Raw genomic sequence first — 20,538 nt, 5'->3', positions numbered from 1 at the left:
AAAAATAAGAGGCAAGGCCAGATCACTGATGACACACAAAGGAAGTTCTGAAACTAACAAAAAGACACGTTGAAGGATTTTAGACTATAATACTATGACAAATTAAAGAGTTTTAAAAAATAACTTTGATTGTGGTTTGGAGGATAGAGTAGATGGGCTCAGGTCATGATCCCGGAGTCCGGGGATCGAGTCCCGCATCGGGCTCCCAGCTCCATGGGGAGCCTGCTTCTCCCTCTGACTTTCTCCTTGCTCATGCTCTCTCTCACTGTCTCTCTCTCAAATAAATAAATAAAATCTTTAAAAAAAAAAATCTTAAAAAAAAAAAAATAAGAGGCAAGGCCAGATCACTGATGACACACAAAGGAAGTTCTGAAACTAACAAAAAGACACGTTGAAGGATTTTAGACTATAATACTATGACAAATTAAAGAGTTTTAAAAAATAACTTTGATTGTGGTTTGGAGGATAGAGTAGATGGAAGTAGAAAGGGAAATTCTAAATGCGATGTGACCATAGAGGAGACAGTTTTCCTCAGGATAGTGGTGGCAGAACAGCTCTTGGGGACATGCTTGAGGAACAACAAGGAAACCAATACAACTGGAGCCACATGAACGTGGTGGAAATTACTAGGAGTTGATGTTAGAAGGAGCAGGAGGCTGGATCATAGTGAGGCTTGTTGGCATTGCAAGAACTTGGCTTTTTACTCTGAATGAAGTGGGATGCCATTGAAAGATTTTGGGCAGAGGAGTCACACAGTTTCATATTTTAATAGGACCATTCTGATTGCTGTTGAGCAAAAGTGGAAGTAGTGGTACCAAAACCAGGCAGGAGGACACTGGAGTAATCCAGGACAGAGATGATGGTGGCTTGGACCAGGACTGCAGTAGCAAAAGGTCTCCTGACTGAGCAGAAATGAAAAGAGAGACAAAGAGAGAAATAAGTATAACTCCAAGGGCTTGGGCTGAAAATCTAGAGGACTAAAAGCCATTAACTGAGATCTGAAATCCAGATTGTAGAAGAACTTGAACAATGTCAGCTTTTCCGAAATTTCAGTTAATCATGTCATTATGTCATGGTCTCCATGATTTTTGCATTAACCATACACTATTTATTACTTACTTGGTATTGAGATTGATGGACATTTTTCATGTTGCCTCATCCTAAACTCTACAATCTATGAGTTTATGAATCATAAATTTTCTTTATTCCCCAAAAGGTTTTATTTATTTATTTTTGAGAGAGAGAGAGAGTAAGCTCAAGCAGGAGGAGGGGTTGGGCAGAGGGAGAAGCAGACTCTTCACTGAGCAGGGAGCTTAATGTGGGACTTGATCCCAAGACCCCAGGATCATGACCTGAACCAAAGGCAGAAATTTAACTGACTGAGCCACTCAGGCACCTCCCCCCACCCTTAAAAGATTTTATTTATGAGTCATAAATTTTCTAATAAGCATGGTATTTATAACTTTTAAAAAATATTTTATTTTATTTATTTATTTTAGGAGAGGGAGAATGAGATAGAGAGACAGAACAAGCAGGGGGAGGAGCGGAGGAAGAGGGAAAAGCAGACTCCATTTTGAGCACGAGCCCGACTTGGGCTCCATCTCATGACAAAGAGATCAAGACCTGGGTCAAAATCAAGAGCTGGTTGCTTAACTGATCGAGCTACCCAGCTGTCCAAATCTGTAACTATTGAAAGTATTTATCTGTATATCTTTCAAAATCAACTTGCTTACCCCTCATGAAGCATGGACCACATTTGTAGAATTAATGTTTTATTTTTTTATTTTTAAAAAAATAATAAAAAATGGACATTTTTCATGTTGCCTCATCCTAAACTCTACAATCTATGAGAGGAACAACAAGGAAACCAATACAACTGGAGCCACATGAACGTGGTGGAAATTACTAGGAGTTGATGTTAGAAGGAGCAGGAGGCTGGATCATAGTGAGGCTTGTTGGCATTGCAAGAACTTGGCTTTTTACTCTGAATGAAGTGGGATGCCACTATATTTAAAAAAATTTAAAAAAAATTTTTTTTAATTTATTTGACAGAGATCACAAGTAGGCAGAGAGACAGGCAGAGAGAGAGGAGGAAGCAGGCTCCCTGCTGAGCAGAGAGCCTGATGTGGTCTCAATCCCAGGACCCTGGGATCATGACCTGAGCCAAAGGCAGAGGCTTTAACACACTGAGCCACCCAGATGCCGCTTTTTTAAAATTAAAAAAATTGGTGGCGCCTGGGTGGCTCAGTGGGTAAGCCGCTGCCTTCGGCTCAGGTCGTGATCTCAGAGTCCTGGGATCGAGCCCCGCATCAGGCTCTCTGCTCAGCAGGGAGCCTGCTTCCTCCTCTCTCTCTGCCTGCCTCTCTGCCTGCTTGTGATCTCTCTCTGTCAAATAAATAAATAAAATCTTAAAAAAAAAAAAAATAAAATTAAATTAAAAAAATTTTTTAAAATTAGAATTAATGTTTTAAACAATAGAAGATCGCTGACTCTTTTGGAGTCTAAATGACGTAACAGGAGCTGGACTTTAGAGAAAATTCATTTGGTGGCTATGGTGGAATGAACAACTTTGGCCATTGTGGCACATAGGGAGACAAATTTAAAGCAGAATATGGCTTGGCATAATAAATCAGAACATGAAGAGATGTTTAAAGGAAATTTTATGATGAGATGTGGGAGCAAAGGGAGAAGATAATGTCAGAAACTTGGGTTAAATAAATGACAACTATATCTAATATCTTAAACACTTTTAGCTTTCTAGAGGCACAAGGAAACCATCTCCTGAAAATGAGATTTTGGGTGATGTTAGTACAAGTGTTTAGGGATGTGGACTTCACTTAAAAATGGGCACGTTCTATAAAGATGAAGAAATTGTATGACCCAAAGCCTAGCTTCTTGATTTTCAGCACACGAACACTACAACGTTAGCCAGGTTCTGGAGAGACCCAGACACTCAACTCAGTGGATGCTCATCGTTATTAAACATTTTATAATCTGTGTTTTACAAAACGGACAAATGCAATCTACATTTCAGACTATTTGATGGTCTTTCTAAGGGAAACTAGCAACTGTGGCTCCTGCTGAAATCCTTTTATAATGCAAAAGTTGAGAGTCACTGATCATGAACAAATGAACAGAATCACAAGCACGTATTTCTATTTTCCCTTGGTGTCTTGTGAGCTCTGTTAAAACTGGAGCTTGCCTAGAGTCTGTCTCTGTCTGCTCCAGCCACATACATAAGTTCTCAACAAATGGTTGTTGTGATGGCTACCTTCTAGAAGAGTTGAGTATTGGCTCTACTAATGGAAATGTTGAATTGCCAGGAAAATGTTTTATTAAAAAAAAAAAAAAAAAAGAGTCCAAGAGTTTTTTGGATTGGAGTGGACTCATCTGATCAGCTCATTATGAGTTGTACTTTGAGAGCAGAATGAACCTCTGAATCAGTGTCAGCAATAGCACTGCATACCTGGGTCAATCCAAATATGTACTTTCAGCTGTCCGTTTTCTTGTGCAACGTTCTTTCTTAATGTGTTGTGTAATGTATTTGTGAGAAAATACGAATAGCTGGTAGCAAGAGGGCTTTACCCTGAAAGTTTCTTCGGTGATACCACATATGAGGATCTGAGCTTATGGAAGGTCTCTAAATTTTAACTATGATTATGTCATATTTTCCAACATACGTGGCAATATTTGCCCTCTATCCTGAGTGTGGGTGCGCTGGACACTTTTACAGCTGCAGTCTATGAACGTGCTGTTATATTACCAAACAGAACAGCAACACCAGCTCCAAAAGAAGAAGCTTCGCTCCTGATGAACAAGAACATAGATGTTTTGGAGAAAGTAGTTAGGGTGTCTGTGTGGCTCAGTTGGTTAAGCGACTGCCTTCAGCTCAGGTCATGATCCTGGAGTGCCAGGATCAAGTCCCACATTGGGCTCAGCAGGAATTTTGCTTCTCTCTCTGACCCTCTCCCCTCTCATGCTTTCTGTCTCTCTTTTTCTCAAATAAATAAAATCTCAAAAAAAATAATAATAAACTGGCCACCAGACAGATATTATGCCCTTGCTTATGGTCGTTGGGGTACTGTAAAGGAAACTTGAAACTTGGAAAAAGTGTGGGTATTTCGGATTTATGAAGAAACTTTTTTGCTGTCACTTGTTTTGAACAGGGTGCATAGATCACTGTTACTCCAGAAGATGGAATTTATGCCTGGGTCTTCACAAGAGAGACCATTTACCCCTATCTGGAAGATATCCCAGACCCTGACGTGAACTGGATTCCATGTAGCAATTCCCCAGAGGTAATGTCATTACCCTTTGATTTTTGAACCCAAACTTGTGATACTGTAAAATACATATAACAAATCCATTAAGCTTGACTAGTTTTCTTGCTGGTAATCAATCTATGGCTCTGGACTTACAAGCCTCTAATGCCTCATAATATGTACCATCTGGCATGACGTGAGACGATGATGCTTGGTTGGTTATTTATTATAGTCTTCTTAATGAACAGTAGGTGCATATAGAGTTTTTATAATGTGCTTAATTGGGTTTCAATAAAATGAAAAAGTTGTAATATCTGGGACCTCTGATCCCAGATAAAGGAAGTTCACCCATAAACACTTGCCTCCTTTGCAGGAATGGTAAAAAAGATAAATGAGCTTATGTTTCCAAAGAGCTTCAAAGCTCTATCACTATCATGTGCAATGTGATCAGTAGAGTGAGTGGGAATTGTGAGACCACAACCCACCACCTCCTAGTTGAGTGATGTTTGGCAGATACCTATGCACTTGACCTCTTGGTTTCTTTATCCATAAAATGGAGATAGTAGACAAGACTGTCAAGTGAAGTAATACACATAGAATCTAAACACTGTTGTGCTGTCACCAACATCAGCTGTCACTGTTATCTCTTTTTAACAAAAAGAACTGGATCTGCACATCTTTGTTTTCTTGTCTGAGAGATGTAAGTAATTATTAATAGCTGTAGTTTCAGCATGACTTTCTTAGGAAAAATCTGTATAAAACTTAAAAAGGATCGAAGAAGTTACTGTAGGTGTATTTACTTTGTTAAATAGTTCATATGTAATTCCTTCAACAGGCAAAATCTATGCATTATAAAGTAATTTAATTTGCAGATTAAATTAGCAAACCTATACACATCTGCTCAGAACTATATCTGTTGAGCACACACACACAAAAGGAACGTCTTTAATAATTTTGACATTTGAAATTGACTGGGCAGTCAAGTCCAGTGCTGCAACATGGGAGCTCTACTGTGTGAGTCAGTCTCGCCCCAGGATTTTCATCTTTGGAAAAATATTCTCTGAGTGTTGTAAGGTCTGTGTTTACAGGAACCAGGTAACTATAATCCAATGTTTATTTGGTTATAAGTTTTTTTCCAGAGCAGGAAGGACTCATTATTTGCAATAATTCAAGAAGCTGATACTAAAATTCACTCTATTTTCCTGGGCTAATAAAACTGACTTTCCTAGGGCAAAGATGTCCCGAAGCCTAGTAATTAATCTCAGATGAATTATTTTAAGTTGGGAAGGTAGGTGACCAATGAAATTTTAACTTATTAGCGTCTTGCAGACATTTATTCAAATGGTAAGCTTTCAACTCTGAGTTATAAAAGAAGAAATCCAATATTTAATATAATTGTAATATTGGTTAAAAAAAGCCACCATTTCTTCCCTACTAATATTTATCTCTAAGGGAGATATTAGAGGGCCACATGCCCATCCCTGTGTATTTAAATACTATCATTTAGAATATTGACATGTCCTATACATCCTTGAGCTTTACCCTTGAGAAACTAACAGGAGAAATACCTTAATTATTTATCAGAAAAAAAGAAAGAAAGAAAGACATGTGGTAGTTTTATTGAAGGTCTTAGTGAATGTCAGCATTAACAGTATTGCCCTGTTTTTCCTAAGGGCGGGAAAGAAAAGAAATGGTCTGAAGCAATAGTCATAAATCTGTAAAGATTTATGTAAAGATAAATTTATGTAAATTTATGTAAAGATAAATTTAAAGATTAGCTCAACATGAACTGTAGAGGAGCTGAGAGATGATGGAGAGAACCCAATGGCTTCTAAAGGCAGTGAACCCATCAGTTTCCTGGGTTGTCTTCTTGTAGTTACAGAATCCATATTGGCCATTATTTTTTTATTGAGTACCTACTTGGTTCCAGGAACTGTACCTGGTACACTATACATATTATCCCATTCAATATATGTGGCAGGTGTAACTATTTCCCTTTTATTTTTTTTTAAGATTTTTATTTACTTATTTGACAGAGAGAGATCACAAGTAGGCAGAGAGGCAGGCAGAGAGAGAGAGGAGGAAGCAGGCTCCCTGCTGAGCAGAGAGCTGGATGCGGGACTCGATCCCAGCACCCTGAGATCATGACCCGAGTCGAAGGCAGCGGCTTAACCCACTGAGCCACCCAGGCACCCACTATTTCCCTTTTACATATCAGGGGAAGAAAGGAGGCTTAAGGTCTCATATTTATAATTAGCGTGGCAGAAATTCAAGCACAGGTAATTTCCATTTGAGTCCTGTAACTTAATAGACTCTGAGTGCCTGGATGTGCCATATTATAATTGAAATTACCAGTGACCAGTGAATCCACTCCTTTGACAGAATGCTCTGGATGCTAAATTTTTTATTTTTTTCTGCATATCTGTCTCTATAACTTTTATCTTTCTTCTGCCTTTATTTTATGTTCATACATATGACTCAGTCCTTCAGATTAGAGCCTTTCAGATATTGGAAACCACCTATCATTCCACCCATTTCATCACCTCACTCCCTTATTTCTCCGATAATGCCCCCAGTGTGGATGGATTTGACACTACTTTGAGAAGCAATTTCATAGTATGTATTTATCTTGGGGCTTCTCATGAGCACCCTCTAGGGCAGGAAGGAAGCTTTTATGTTGTACTGACAGAAGAGGAAACTGAGCCAGCATAATGAAGCCCTTTTCTTTCTCTTTTCCTCCCTCCCTTCCTTCCTTTCTACCTCCCTTCCTTCCTGAAATATTTTGAGTACATCATGCTGCGTTTGCTCTCTATGGAATATAATTGACATAATATTTATTGCTTCCTAGTAAAACTATGACTTGAATTATAAAAAAGATCCTCCTCATTAGAAGAGTATGTTGGGTGCCTGGGTGGCTCAGTCCATTGAGCATCTGACTCTTGGTTTCCGCTCAGGTCATCATCTTGTGGTCATGGGATCAAGCCCTGAGTTGGGTTCTGTGCTCAGCAGGGAGTCTGCTTAAGATTTTCTCTCTCGTCTCCCTCTGCCCCTCCCCTTGCTCTCTCTCTCTCTCTCAAATAAATAAGTAAAATCTTGAAGGAGGAGGAAGAGGAGGAGGAGGAGGAGAGTGTGTTCTATTTCAACTCCTTCATTTAACCGTCTGGAAGCACTTTCTGAGAGAAAGCATTGCTTCTCTTCTTTATCCTCTTCATCCACCTTCTTTCCTGTGCTTCAGTCTCACATGGCAGTTGAGAGTCTGGTACACTAAAATAGATTAGCTTTTAGGGGGCCTGGGCAAATCAGGTGAAGGAGTGAGAGGTACAGGCTTCCAGCTATGGAGTGAATAAGTCATGGAATAAAGGCACAGCATAGGGGATGTAGTCAGTGGTATGGTGATAGTGGTGTATGGTGCCCAATGCAGCTGCACTGGTGGTGAACACAGCATAGTGTATAGAGTTGTCCCATCATTATTTTCTACACGTAAAACCAATGTAATATTGTGTGTCAATTATACTTCAAAAAATAAACAAAATAAAAGAGATCAGTTTTCATAAAGATGAAGATTATGTTGCTTGTGAAATGTTAGATCTTTTCTGATTAGGTTCTTAACCTAGAGCTTGTGTTCTAACTAACAGGCAAATAAAGTGCCATTTTGGAAGATTAGAAATCACTAAAATATAGTAAGCTTGAGGCAATATGTATAAGTTAGGTTTGGCTACACCCCGGTGCAACAAAGTCTCAACTGTCTGGCCAAGGGCAACTCTATCTACATTGTAGCAAATACTGTGGCAAGAAGTCATACAGTGCCAGTGACCCTCAGTGTCCTCATGGTGGTTGTTACCAATACAACACTGATGTGGTGTTTGATTCTGAGGGTGGGCTGGTGGCACGCTATCGTAAGGTGAGAATTTCTTCATTTGCTTATCTGTGGTATATGGTATGTATATATACTCTTCTGTTGAATGTGGGTGAAACAACTATAGTGAATGAATTTCTTAATTATTATGTTTTAGTTGAACAGGGGTTTTTATTTGCCTTGGTCTCATATAAGGGTTCTGAGTTTGAATTAATTATTAAACAGAATATGGCAGAATATTGAAACAATGGGATAATATTCTCACAAGAATTTTAATAGTCTCTGAGAAAGAAGGCGAAATGTAGTTTCATCCATGATTTAATACCAAGGTTAGTTTTCTGGCTCAGTTTGTTAATATTTTACTAAGCTGTAGTCAGTCATTCATTCCATTAGGGCTTGTCTTTTCTTCTCTCTCTTTTTAAAATTCAAGTAAGTTCTATGCCCAGAGTGGGGCTTGAACTCATGACCTAGAGATCAAGAGCCATATGCTCTACCAACTGAGCCAGCCAGGTACCCCCATTAGGACAGTTTTTATTGCAACAATAGAAAACTCTAAACAAATTTACTTAAAAACACTCCATGTAATTTCCTTATGTTATCTGAAAAACTGTAAAACATACGAAGGGTGGCTCTAGTTTCAGATGTAGTCTATCCCTCAGAGGCTTTAAAGATGTCAACCGTTCCTCTAGCTCTCTCAGCCTGTCCTCCAGCTCTTACTCAGGCTGTCTTTTAGAGGCCACATAGTGCCCAACACAGAGCTTACATTCTGTAGCAGCAAAATTGAGAGGAAGAGCGCATTTCTTACTCTTAGAACACTGGCGAAAGGCTCATCACACCATGAGTCCAGTTAGGTTTTCTGCCGTCCTTGAGCTGATCACTGCAGGAGGGAGGATCATCTACCACCCAGACGGAGCAGGGAGGAGTCAGCTATCCTCTCTGAAGGGGAGGACATGTTGCCAGAATATGTGTAAGTACACATTGAGCCTAATCAAGACCTGAGCAAATACTCCTGAGCCCAGGCAAAGTGGAATTTGGGAACCATAATCAAGCTGGGAAAATCACAAATGGCTTACTGCTTAGCAAGGTTTCACTATGACATTGTCTAAATTCAGTTTAAATTTAAATGTACTTCATTTATATAAACTTAGCAGTATCATAGGGAGATATGGCAAAGTTAATCTTACTAACAAGAATTAGACTTCACACTGCCAGTGCTGTTGGTATTTAAAGAATATACCAATAAAAAATCTGAAATTTGTAAGGTTCAAAATTTCAACCTGTGATGTTAAGACAGAAATACTCACTTTTTGAATATCATTTGTAGATATGATTTCATTCGTTAGTTGAGGGAAACTGGTTTTTGATCAATATCATGGTAATAAAACTCACAGTGGTGGCTGGGTGTGATGCATACAAATCTTTTGTGTAATTGTTTTAAATATGTACATCAGCATGAAGGGGAAAAACTTTATGGATACAGAGCACCTCTATTTGGCAGTTTTCTTACTAATTTTCCCCTTCTTTGCTTTTTGTTAACAGTACAATCTTTTTGCACCTGAAATTCAATTTGATTTCTCCAAGGATCCAGAATTTGTGACTTTTGACCCTCCCTTTGGGAAGTCTGGCATTTTCATCAGCTTTGACCTTTTCCCCATGACCTGGTGTAGTGGTGGTTGATCTTTACGTTGACAGCATTCTCTACCCTGTGGCATGGTACAACATGCTGCGCCTTCTCTCAGCTGTTCCCTTCCACTCTGCATGGGCCAGAGCCATGAGATTGCTGCAAATACCCATAACACCATTGTGCACGTGACAGGTAGTTCACACCCATCCCGAACCCGCTGGCCATTACAGTCTCAGGAAATCTTCACTGATTTTCAATCCACATTTTTCTTTAATAATGCTTTTATGAGCTTTAATGTCACAAAATTAATAATAGCGTGGATTTCTGTACTGACATTATTTAAAGAACATTATCCCTGAGTACAGAAGGAGGTGGATGTTATTATCTCAATTTCATATGAGGGAAAATTGGAGTTAAAGAGAAGTCAAGGGGTGCCTGGGTGGCTCAGATGATAAGGCATCTGTGTTTTGGCTCAGGTCATGATCCCAGGGTCCCTGGATGGAGCCCCGTATCGGGCTCCCTGGGAGCCTGCTTCTCCCGGTGCCTCAGCCTCTCTCTCTCTCTGTCTGTCATAAATAAATAAATAAAATATTAAAAAAAAAAGAAAAGTCAAGTGACATAAACAAAAGGAAACAAAACAACACAAAAAACCAAGGCCAGATTTAAAGAACTTTGCAACAAGCATCCATTAGTCATATTGAAATATATCTTATTGAGGTGATAAAATTTATTTAAACTTAAGCAGATCTTTAGAATTTATCCTTCATAGCGTCTGCGTTCGAGGTAAGGCAGGCTCCTCTCTTGATTGCTTGGTTACTTGTTGATTCAGTGGAAGAAACTTAACCACAAATTAAGACAGGTCGGTGGGGAGCTAAAATTATTCTTTGTATTTGGGGAGTTTTCTAATTGTTAAGTTGGCTGAAAAGGGGGTAGTTTACATAAAAAAGACAAGCCACCCAAGTCAGTTGATAATTTCAGATCATTATGGGGGGTGCAGAGTCAAATTGGAACTATGCCAGTGTAACAAGCTATCTCCTTGATTATCCTGAAAGTGCTTACGGCTTGATATAGTTGTACCTATTTTCTAATGAAAATGATTCCATTTGTTTGAGACCATGCAAAATTTGGAACCAGTATTTGTGTGACTTTACGTTCACTTCTGTAGGGAGTGGAATCTGCTCATGGGAAGTGGTCCAAGGGAACAGAGAGTTGGCCTGCTGACTTCAGTATTGAAGTCCAGCTTCCAAATGAACCCACCTACCCAGAGGCTGTGGACTGGAGTGCTTATGCCAGAAGCTTCAAGCCTTTCTTGTCCCAGCAGTCAGATTTTCCGGGAATGACTTATTTTGGTGAGCTCACCTTCACTGAGCTTAAGAGAAACAAGGGACATTACACAGTTTGTCAGAAAGTCCTGTGTTGTCACTTAACTTACAAGATGTCTGAGAAGTGAACACATGAGATGTATGTATTAGGGGCTGTTGATGGACTGCACATGAAGATCAATATTACTTGAGGGAAAAAATGCTTCAGTGTATTAGAATAGATATTTTTATGTATTAGTTTTTTCTTTTTCTTTTTTTTTTTTTTTTTTTAACTAGACCATCACTGCATTTCTTTAAAAATTGTGCTGGATTCAATTAGTTGGTATAATGCTAACATTGATTACTGAAGTTTTCCCCCCAGAATGCCTTATTTGTTTAGCTTGGCTGCAAAAGAAAACACAAAGCAGATTGATCCATTCTTGGCCATCCAGACTCAGGAAGTTTAAAAGGCTGCAACTTCTCTGCTTTCTTGTTTTGTGTCAGGTGGCTTTAGAGCAGTTGTGTTCCAAATGGTCTTCAACTGGAGTCCAGAATAGGAACTTCATTTCTCACCACAAGGCCATTTCCCATCACGAGTCCAGAATAGGAACTTCACTTCCCATCACAAGGCAGTGCAGTCAAGATGTGTGAATGATTTATAATAGATTGGTTTTAAACAAATATCTTATTAATAATTTCAAATTAGAATTAGAAATCTTACAGGATTTTTTCCCCATCGGTGCCCTGGGATCTCGGTCATGCTGCTTTGAACAAGGAGGAGGTAGACCAGATGGAGTGATGAGCAGCAAAGCAAGGTTTACTGAATGAGAGCAAAGTGATAGTACAAAGCTCCCAAAGAATCAAGGGACCTGAGAGGGTGGGTTGCCACTGGTGTTTCTAAGTGTAGGGGTTTTTATGAACTTGCTGGCAGGCTGTTTTCATCTTATTAACCCTCCCTGCACCTGTCATCCAATCAGATTTTTTGTCACAGGGGAAAGGGTGGAGGGCTCTTTCCAGGGTGGTGTAAAATCCTTTCAAGGGTGGTTTCCTTTTAGGGTGGGGCCCTTCTCCCAGCTTGCCTCCCAACTATCCTTCATCAGAACTCTCTCTCAGGAGGCGTGGGTGGGAGGCATGGGTGGCTCAGTTGGTTAAGCTATAAGTTCCGCTCAGATCGTGATCCCAGAGTCCTGGCATCAAGCCCCACAAGGGGCTCCTGCTCAGTGGGGAGTCTGCTTCTCCCTCTCTGTGTGTTGCTCCCCTGCTTTGTGCTCTCTTTCTCTGACAAATAAACATAATCTTTCAAAAAATAAAATAAAAAAAAGTATCTCTAATTATGAGCAATGGTGCTCTGAATTTTTAAAATCTAGTTTATTGTTTTACACTTTATTAAAAAAGAGTTAATCTTGACCCACTGAATTGATTTTAGGATTCACTAATGGCTATGACCTGCAGTTTGAAAAGACTGCTTCGGAGGTGTAGGAAACAAAGGCTGACCACACCAAGATGAGCCATTTTAGCATGAAGATTATTGTGAGATAAAAAGAAATCAAAAGTCCGCAGACTCAGAAAAAGCTCTTTATCTCCCCCACAACTGCCTAAGAAGAATTCAGATAGAAGATCTCCTCTGGGAGAAGATCTATCACTGTAGATAACTCTGACTGTGTTGTAACATGAATGAAGAGTGACAGATAGGGAGGAACCAAACCCCTCACAAGGCCTATTTGAACAAATTATCTCTGTCCCTTGTTTCTGAGTGGCCCTGCAAACATTTGTTTACCAAATGGTTATTCTTTTTTTTTTTTCTTCCTCTGAATTGCATTCCATCTCTTTGAAGTCCTAGACCCCTATGCCCTTCTCCTTACTTCAGAATGACATGTGTACCTCATTTCACCTGACTGCCTTTGGAATTTCCACGTCTGTGTGGATTCCCCATAAGTACAAAATTCAATTAGACTTTCTCCTGTTAATCTGTCTCATGTCAACTCAGTTCTTACTCTGACTAGAAGGACCATAAAGGGGACATGAAAGTCTTCCTCCCTGACAGATGCAACTTAACAAATTTTCCTCTATTCCTTGAGATTGTGTCTCTTCTGGAGAAAATATTTCCAAGATTTCTGACCTCTTCTATCTCTCCTTTGCTAACATAGATATGCACATTAATGAAGTGTCAAACCGCTGACCTGAGAACTTGTGGGGAGTCTGTGGGGTCAGCTTTCACCATGTTTGAAGAATTCTCCCTTAGTGGCACATTTGCCACATATTATGTTTTCCACAGATCATTCTCAGTGGAAGTCAACTTGTTCCTGAGAGACATGATGAAGTAGGAGGAATTCAGGATGATAAATTTCTTTGAGCAGATCGGGTAGACTTGGCATCATGAAAATCTTTGAAATTATGAAGCAGTTTTGCAGTGCTGTGACTCACATTATATGGCAAAACTTTAAAGGCAAGGGGGACCTATAATATGGAAGCAAAGTTGTGGTTCTAGATGTCTTTTTTTTTTTTTTTTTTAAGATTTTATTTATTTGTCAGAGAGAGAGGGCACAGGCAGGCAGAGGCAGAGGGAGAAGCAGGCTCCATGCTGGACAAGGAGGCAGATGTGGGACTTGATCTCAGGATGCTGGGATCATGACCCGAGCTGAAGCAGCTGTTTAACAGACTGAGCCACCCAGGCATCCCAGTTCTAGATGTCTTTAGGCTGTGATGGAAAATTTGGGGTTCATTTTTCTACATAAATGTGGGGTTGAGATCCAAGGCAATAGTAGGGATATGGAGAATTATAAAAAGAAATTACTTGTGGATAATGGCAACTAATGTTCTCTTTGTTTGTGTGGTGTAGAAGGCCCAAGTTAAATGCACCTATAGCTTGCTTCATGGATATGTTATTTTATGAAGTTGTTATAATAGGAGCAATAATGATACTATTTCATGAGTTAAAAGAATTTTTTAATACATTTTTTTAAACCACCTCTGCCATAGTTTACTTGATGCACTTTCACCCAGCTCGCTCTCTTATTCGACCTTTAAATCTGGCACGTGGGTCTTCTGACACCGAATCCTGTGTGTGTGTTACTATTTTAGTGAGGTTGTTGGAGAAGAGCCTCTGGGCTGGAAACCAAAGCTCTGCATTGGAGTCAATCCTTTGATTTCTTTGATCAGGTTTCAGGAGATGGATGTCCCAGTGATGAAGTCCCAGAACCTAAGTCAGGTTCTGTGGGGTGAGGAGGTTCGGAGCTGATGACTAAAGAAAGAATTCTTAAGACGTCGTTGGTGCAAAAGGTGATTTATTAGAGCACGGGGACAGGGCCCGTGGGCAGGCGGAGATGCGGCTGCCCCAGGTTGTTAGGAGTGGTTGGTTATATACACAGGAGTTGGGTAGGTGAGGACAAAGGGGTGTTCAGAAGGGCTGTTGGGGCAAAGAATACTATCAGAATATTGAAGGCTTAGTTACTATCAAGTAAAGACAATTGAGAGTCTCCTGGTGGAATGTTACATTCCTGCTATCAAGCATCCCTGTTAATGAGATTTAGGTTTAAAGACAATTGGGAGTCTGGTGGAATGTTACATTCCTGCTATCAAGCATCCTTGTTAATGAGATTTAGGTTTAGAAGAAATTTAACTTTATTTACTTTTCCTTCTCCCTCCACCTCCTTTGGTTTTTATGGAGGGGAGGGTGACATTAGGCTTGAGGAACTGAGTTCTGTGTCTTTGGAAATTGGGTTATTGATAAGGTAACTTCTTTGTTGTAATCTCAAGGACATTTGCAAACCAAGGGAGACTCCTGTCTTGTAGGATTGTGATCTCAGCAAGTTAACTATTTATTTTATGGCAGTCAGGGGTGCCTGAGGAATGCCACACCTATGGAGGGGAGCGGATGAAGGGGGGGGGTGCAAGGCGCCAGCTCTTGCTTTGTCCTCAGCCAGCCTCCTGCTCCCTCATCACCAGGAGCCAGAGCGGAGCTTCTGTGCCCGTCTGAGTTCGGGTCCTGTATGGGAGAGTGTTTGAGAAGGAGCCTCCGCACTTAGGGCAAGGACCTGGGAGATGATCATGAGCCCCTCCCCCCGGCACACTTTCAGGATTGCACTGGCAAAGAAAAGGAGAAAAAACAAAACAAAACAAAACAAAACAAAACAAAACAAAAAACCCGCTTCATGTCTGTTTAGAAGAGCTGTCACAAATTGGCCAAAACAACAAACTTAAAATTTAAAAAGCAGTGGATCTGTCTCACGTGTTTGACATTTTACATATTTGATTTAGCACAGACTCATTTGTGGGAGGTGCCTTTATCCTCCTTGGAGAGGTGACGTAAGTCTGCGTAAGCGTGGGTGTGTATATGTATTTAAATGGAATATGTATTTAAATAGAGGGGTGCCTTAGAAAACTTATGTATTAACTATTCTAATGAATGCAAATGTCTTTCTATCATTTGTCAGCACACCAGGGTGAACACCAAATATGCAGAGGGTAATTGATCCTAGCTGACTAAGACACAGAAAGTTGAAAAACAAGGTCCTCTTGTAATTATGAATAACTTTTTAAAAAGTTATGAATAACTTTTTAAACTAGTTAAAAGTGTGGCATTATCTCTTTATTCCACTCTTAAGTTGTACTTGTATGGAAATTAGTTACTTAGAATGGAAATAAAAAAAAATAAATGACCTCCTTCAGACCACACCCTGTTCCCTTCTGACATTGTTCTATTGTAAAAGAAAGCCTCACCCTGGATACTCAGATTTGTGGCAGTCTGAGCTAGCCAGGGAGCCTCCATATCAAGGGCCACCCTCTCACCTTTCCCCTAGTCACTGTTGGTGCCTCAGTCCCAGGGTCCTCAGCTCTTTTTCTCTCCATTGGTCACTGATTAACTCTGGGAAGAGATAAACAGGACGGCTGGGGAGCTCTCGGGTTCATGTGGGAGTGGTTGAGGTTCCCTTGGAGGTGGAGACACCTTTTTCTCACAAAGGATAGGACGATTGCTCTCCTAGACTTTTCCCAGATGTTTATTTCCATTCCATTTAATTCTTCACAGTTCTGGTAGGCTAGAGATATTCTGGTCAGCAGATATAGCCCTTATCTCTGCTCCCATCAAGTCAGGATTCTCTATCCAGGGGCTATGATACTCAGATCCTAAAAGCCCCGTGCTGGTTCTAGGCTTCTTTCCTCTGTCTTCTAGACTGTTGTCTGGTGGCTACATTGGTACAGGACGGTCCCAACCTCCTCATCACCCGTCGGCACCCCCAGGCACTGCTACTTCCTCTCTCTAGCCCCGGAAACTGCAGAATCACCTGATCCGGATGGTTTCCCAGCTTAATCACCATGACTAAACAACCAAGCTGCCTCTCTGCAACTTATTTGGATCCTTATCTTTTCACACCGCAAGCTTTTTTATTACTTCTAGCTATCTTATCTCCGCCCCTCTCGCCTACCCCTCTCATTTTATTTACCGGGACTTATATATGAAGACCTCTGACACACCACAATCCCCAGAGCAGAATCCCTACATTCTTTCTTTGGAGAGACAAGTTATTCTGGCTTCAACTAGTATTTCTGAGGCAGCAGAGTATAATTCACAGGTGAGCAAAAATAATTTTTAAATTTCTTTTCTCTTTATGGGAGCCAGTTCAAGCCAGAGAATAATGGTTAGGGATAATGTTAAAAAAAAAATTAGAAAGTTTTATTAGGTCCTATGGCAAATCTATAGATACACACATAGGTATTTTTCTTACACTGTACCTGACTGTATCAGTTGGATTAATGTCCATAAGGAAGCCGCAAGTGTGCTAGTCATTAAATATTACTAAGTACCAAGAAGTCAGCTGAGTCAATTTAAACATCATGTTGGCTTCGTTTGATGATTCTTGAATCTGACAGCATTTCGCCTCTTAAAAAGTTCCGTTGAGTTTTCGAAAAGGGAAGGTTTTTGAAGGCAGAGAGGGAGTGAAAAAAGAAATTATTATCAAAACAATGCATTATTTTAGGCAAGGTGGCTCTCCTAAGGAGAGCTTAAAGATTAATTCCTGGAGTGGGCACCCGGGGAAATTCTAGGTTGGCTGGTTAAAAAGTCCACATTTTTCTGGGAGAAGCTGAAGCTGCAGTGAGGTTAGACATTAAGTCTTAGTTGATTTAGAATAAACAACTCCATTTTGGGCCTGCTGTGTTTTTAACAATTTAATATCTAGGCATATATATTTATAGCAACCCAGAGGCACATTTCTCATCTTTTACCATACAGAACACACAGTGACTCTCACTCAGTTCTGACAACACAATCCCTATGTGTTTCCCACACCATTAATTGTCCGACACTGGCTGTTGGGGGGGGGGGTGATCCTATAATTCAGTTCTATTCTGACAATGTGTGCCTGGAGAGCGTGTCAGGTCAAACAGGTGAAGGGTCAGTCCCTCAGTCCCACAAAACTGCCCTCTCCCTACTTTAGATCCCAGTTGTGAGCCCAGATTGTGTCACCTGTGCATCTGACTGCCTGGCTATGGAATGGAGGGTCCAAGGACCCCCCTCTTTCAGTTTGGTTAATTTGCTGTAGGGGCTCACAGAACTCACACATTTTACTGACTGGATTACCAGTGTTAAAAAACAAAAATCGACCTGGTAACTTTGAAGATCTAATTTGTCTTTTTAAATGATCCAGGAATCAGGCAGACAGCATCCCATCTAGCAAGCAGAGGGGAGCTCCCCTGAGCTCAACAAGAGACAGGTTTTTAAAAATTATTATTATTATTTTAATATAATTTTTAAGAAGATTTTTTTTTAAGATTTCATTTATTTATTTGTCAGAGAGAGAGAGAGAGAGAGCACAAGCAGAGGCAGAGGGGAGAGGCAGGCTCCCTGCCAAGCAAGCAGCCTGATGTGGGACTTGATCCCAGGATGCTGGGATCATGATCTGAGCCAAAGTCAGCTGCTTAACCGACTGAGCCACCCAGGTGTCCCAAGAGACAGGTTTTTAAAGGCAGGGAAGGGGTATAAAAATAAAGAATGTATTAGCAAGGAATTCATTGTTTAGGCAAGGTTGCCCCCTTAAGGGGGAATAAGAGGGACCTATCAGAAAATGTTCTAGAATTGACCAGGAAATTCATTGTTGACTGGTGAAAGGTTACATTCGTGGGGGTATTACAATTGCATTTAGGTTAAATGTTTAGTCTTGGTTTATTGACTTGGAGCTTTTACCTAAGTAATGCCATTTTGGGCTGGTGGTTTTCTTTCCAACAATCCCCTCCTTTTGATCAGACTTTCAGTTTAACTGAGAGACAAGATCAAAATTTAAGGCATGAATGCCACTCATAGCTACTGCTCTGAGAGGTTCTTGAAACTTCTGCTGATCCCTTGTGTGGCTTTCACAGATCATGACCTTTGTCTCTGGGATATTTAGAGGTTATGAATTCAGGTTTATATTTTTTAAATCAGTTATCCTTGGTTCCTTTTCTGATGTGCTGCATTTAAAGCTTTTGAAAGAATATAATGTGCCAGGAAGATTATTCTGATTACTACAAGTGAGATAATTCTCATTGTTTGGAGTGGGCTTTGAAGCCGTGGTCCCTAATGCAAAACAAGAATTCTAAGAATTCTTGGGACATTTTTACTACAAAAAGGTGCTTTTATTAAGCATGGCAACAGAACCCATGGGCAGAAAGAGATGCACTTGTGATTGTGACATGTGATTTTGATTATATATTTTGGAGTTGGGAGGCAGTAGAGGTAACAAGTCTCTGAAGGGATTTCTGATGTTAAAGAAGACTTAAAGGATCCCGGAAGTCTGGTTGTTGTCAAGCTAAGGATGCTTTTAGTCTCGGGCAAAATGGCAAAGCGGGCAAAGCGTTAATATTAAGGCAGCTGTGAGTTCCTTGAGGAATGTCACACTCTGCAAGCCCAGGTATTTATCAATGGGCTCAAGTGATAGGGAAATTTAATTTTATTTACATTTCCCCTACCTTTGTTCTCCTCCTTGGTCCCTAAGAGCCAATCCAATCAAAAATCAAGTTAAAAAGGGAGACCCCATGGAGGGAGTCACTTTGTTAAGCCAAACAGCTTGCTTTGTGAATTGTATATGATTGATTGAGTTTTAACTTCCCTAGAAGTGTTAATCTGGACTAAAGTTGTATCCAACAGATAACTGAGGGCTATTCTATTATCAAGAACAACTTTGGCCAGAGTGCCTAAGGATCCTAGTTGGGCAGCTGTTGCTTTGCAGTGGTTTCAAGAATTAAGGAGAAGTTCCCCATCACAGCCTTGTTTATATTTATACCCTTGCCCAGGAAGTAGGAACCTGCCCAAAGGAGTGAATCCTGAAAGCCTCCTGGTAGATCTTTTCTAACTTGATTATGTGAATTCAGGGGAGTCAACCAATGAGGTGGAGTGGCTCAGATTTCAGGTTCCTAGTGTGAAATAAATAGTTTGCTCTAAATTCAAGAGGTTACTGTAAGGACCTATTTAGAAACTGTCCCTATTCCCCTTCCCCCCAGGGGATTTACTTGGAGACAAGTCCCGGAAACCAGCTTCAGGTAACAAAGCCCAGATACAAAGGTGGGTCAGGCCAGGTGGAGACATCCTATCAGTGGTGGTGGTGGTGGTGGGGGGGGGGGATGCGTGCTGTCTCCCTGGTTACCAGGGAGTATGGGCCCCGCCCTTTGGGAGCCTTTTGGGCACCAATCCCAATCAAGGTGTAATAGGCTGGTTCAAATGTCTGCTAGGGTAAATTGTAACTCAGTTGGTCACCTAGCATCACTCACTGTGTCACTCACTGTGAGTTTCCTCACAGTGTGGAGTTTCCTATGTGTGTTACAATCTCATTGGCCACCTGTGTGAGACCAGGCCTGACTGCATGGCCTTTGTCCTTAAAAGCTAGTCTGTGAAACAGAGAAGGGTCGCCCTCTCTTGTGAGAGATGCGGCCCCGAACGTTCAGTTAGATTCTTGATGCTTGGCGTAAAATAAAGCTTTGCTTGACCTTCGCTTTGTATCAGTCTCACTCCTTTAATCACGGACCCATTATTGGGGCAAAACATATGGGGGCTCTGTCCGGGATTAAATGACGAGAACTGAGCCAGCATTAGAATTTCTGGGCAAAGCCTCGAGGTAAGATCTCACAGATTTTACTCTGTGGGAACCGCCAATTTCCAGGTGCTCTGTGAGAACGGTTGGTCTGTCTGGGTGGAGCTCCAGGTATAGCCCACCGGGGTGAAGCCGGACGTGGCCATGCTCCCCCGGGCTGGAGAGGATGCAGGTGATAAGGGAGCAGGAGGCTGGCTGAGGACAGAACAAAAGCTGGCACCTTGCACCCCCTCTCCACCCGCTCCCCTCCGTAATATGTGTAGCATTCCTCAGGCACCCCTGACTGCCATAAAATGATAAATAGTTAACTTGCAGGGATCACAATCCTGCAGGACAGGAATCTCCCTTGCTCTGCAGATGTCCTAGAGATCTACAAACAGGGAGGTTACCTTATCAATAGCACAAATTTCCAGAGGCAAATAACTCTCAGTTCCTG

General features: G+C 40.8%; 1 protein-coding gene across 1 annotated transcript in view; it reads left to right on the top strand.

The window, feature by feature from the left end:
* The first annotated feature begins 16,165 nt into the window (after nt 1-16,165).
* The window catches only part of LOC132018172 (pantetheinase), a 52,456-nt gene continuing 48,083 nt past the window's right edge, over nt 16,166-20,538 (top strand). The window contains exon 1 of the mRNA XM_059400747.1: nt 16,166-16,613. The gene's annotated coding sequence lies outside the window, so the exon portion shown is untranslated. The remainder of the gene's footprint in view (nt 16,614-20,538) is intronic.

The sequence above is a fragment of the Mustela nigripes genome, chromosome 5 (assembly GCF_022355385.1).
Source record: "Mustela nigripes isolate SB6536 chromosome 5, MUSNIG.SB6536, whole genome shotgun sequence".
Lineage (NCBI taxonomy): Eukaryota > Metazoa > Chordata > Mammalia > Carnivora > Mustelidae > Mustela > Mustela nigripes.
Note: the sequence above shows the minus strand (reverse complement) of the source record. Positions and strands in the feature narration are given on the sequence as shown.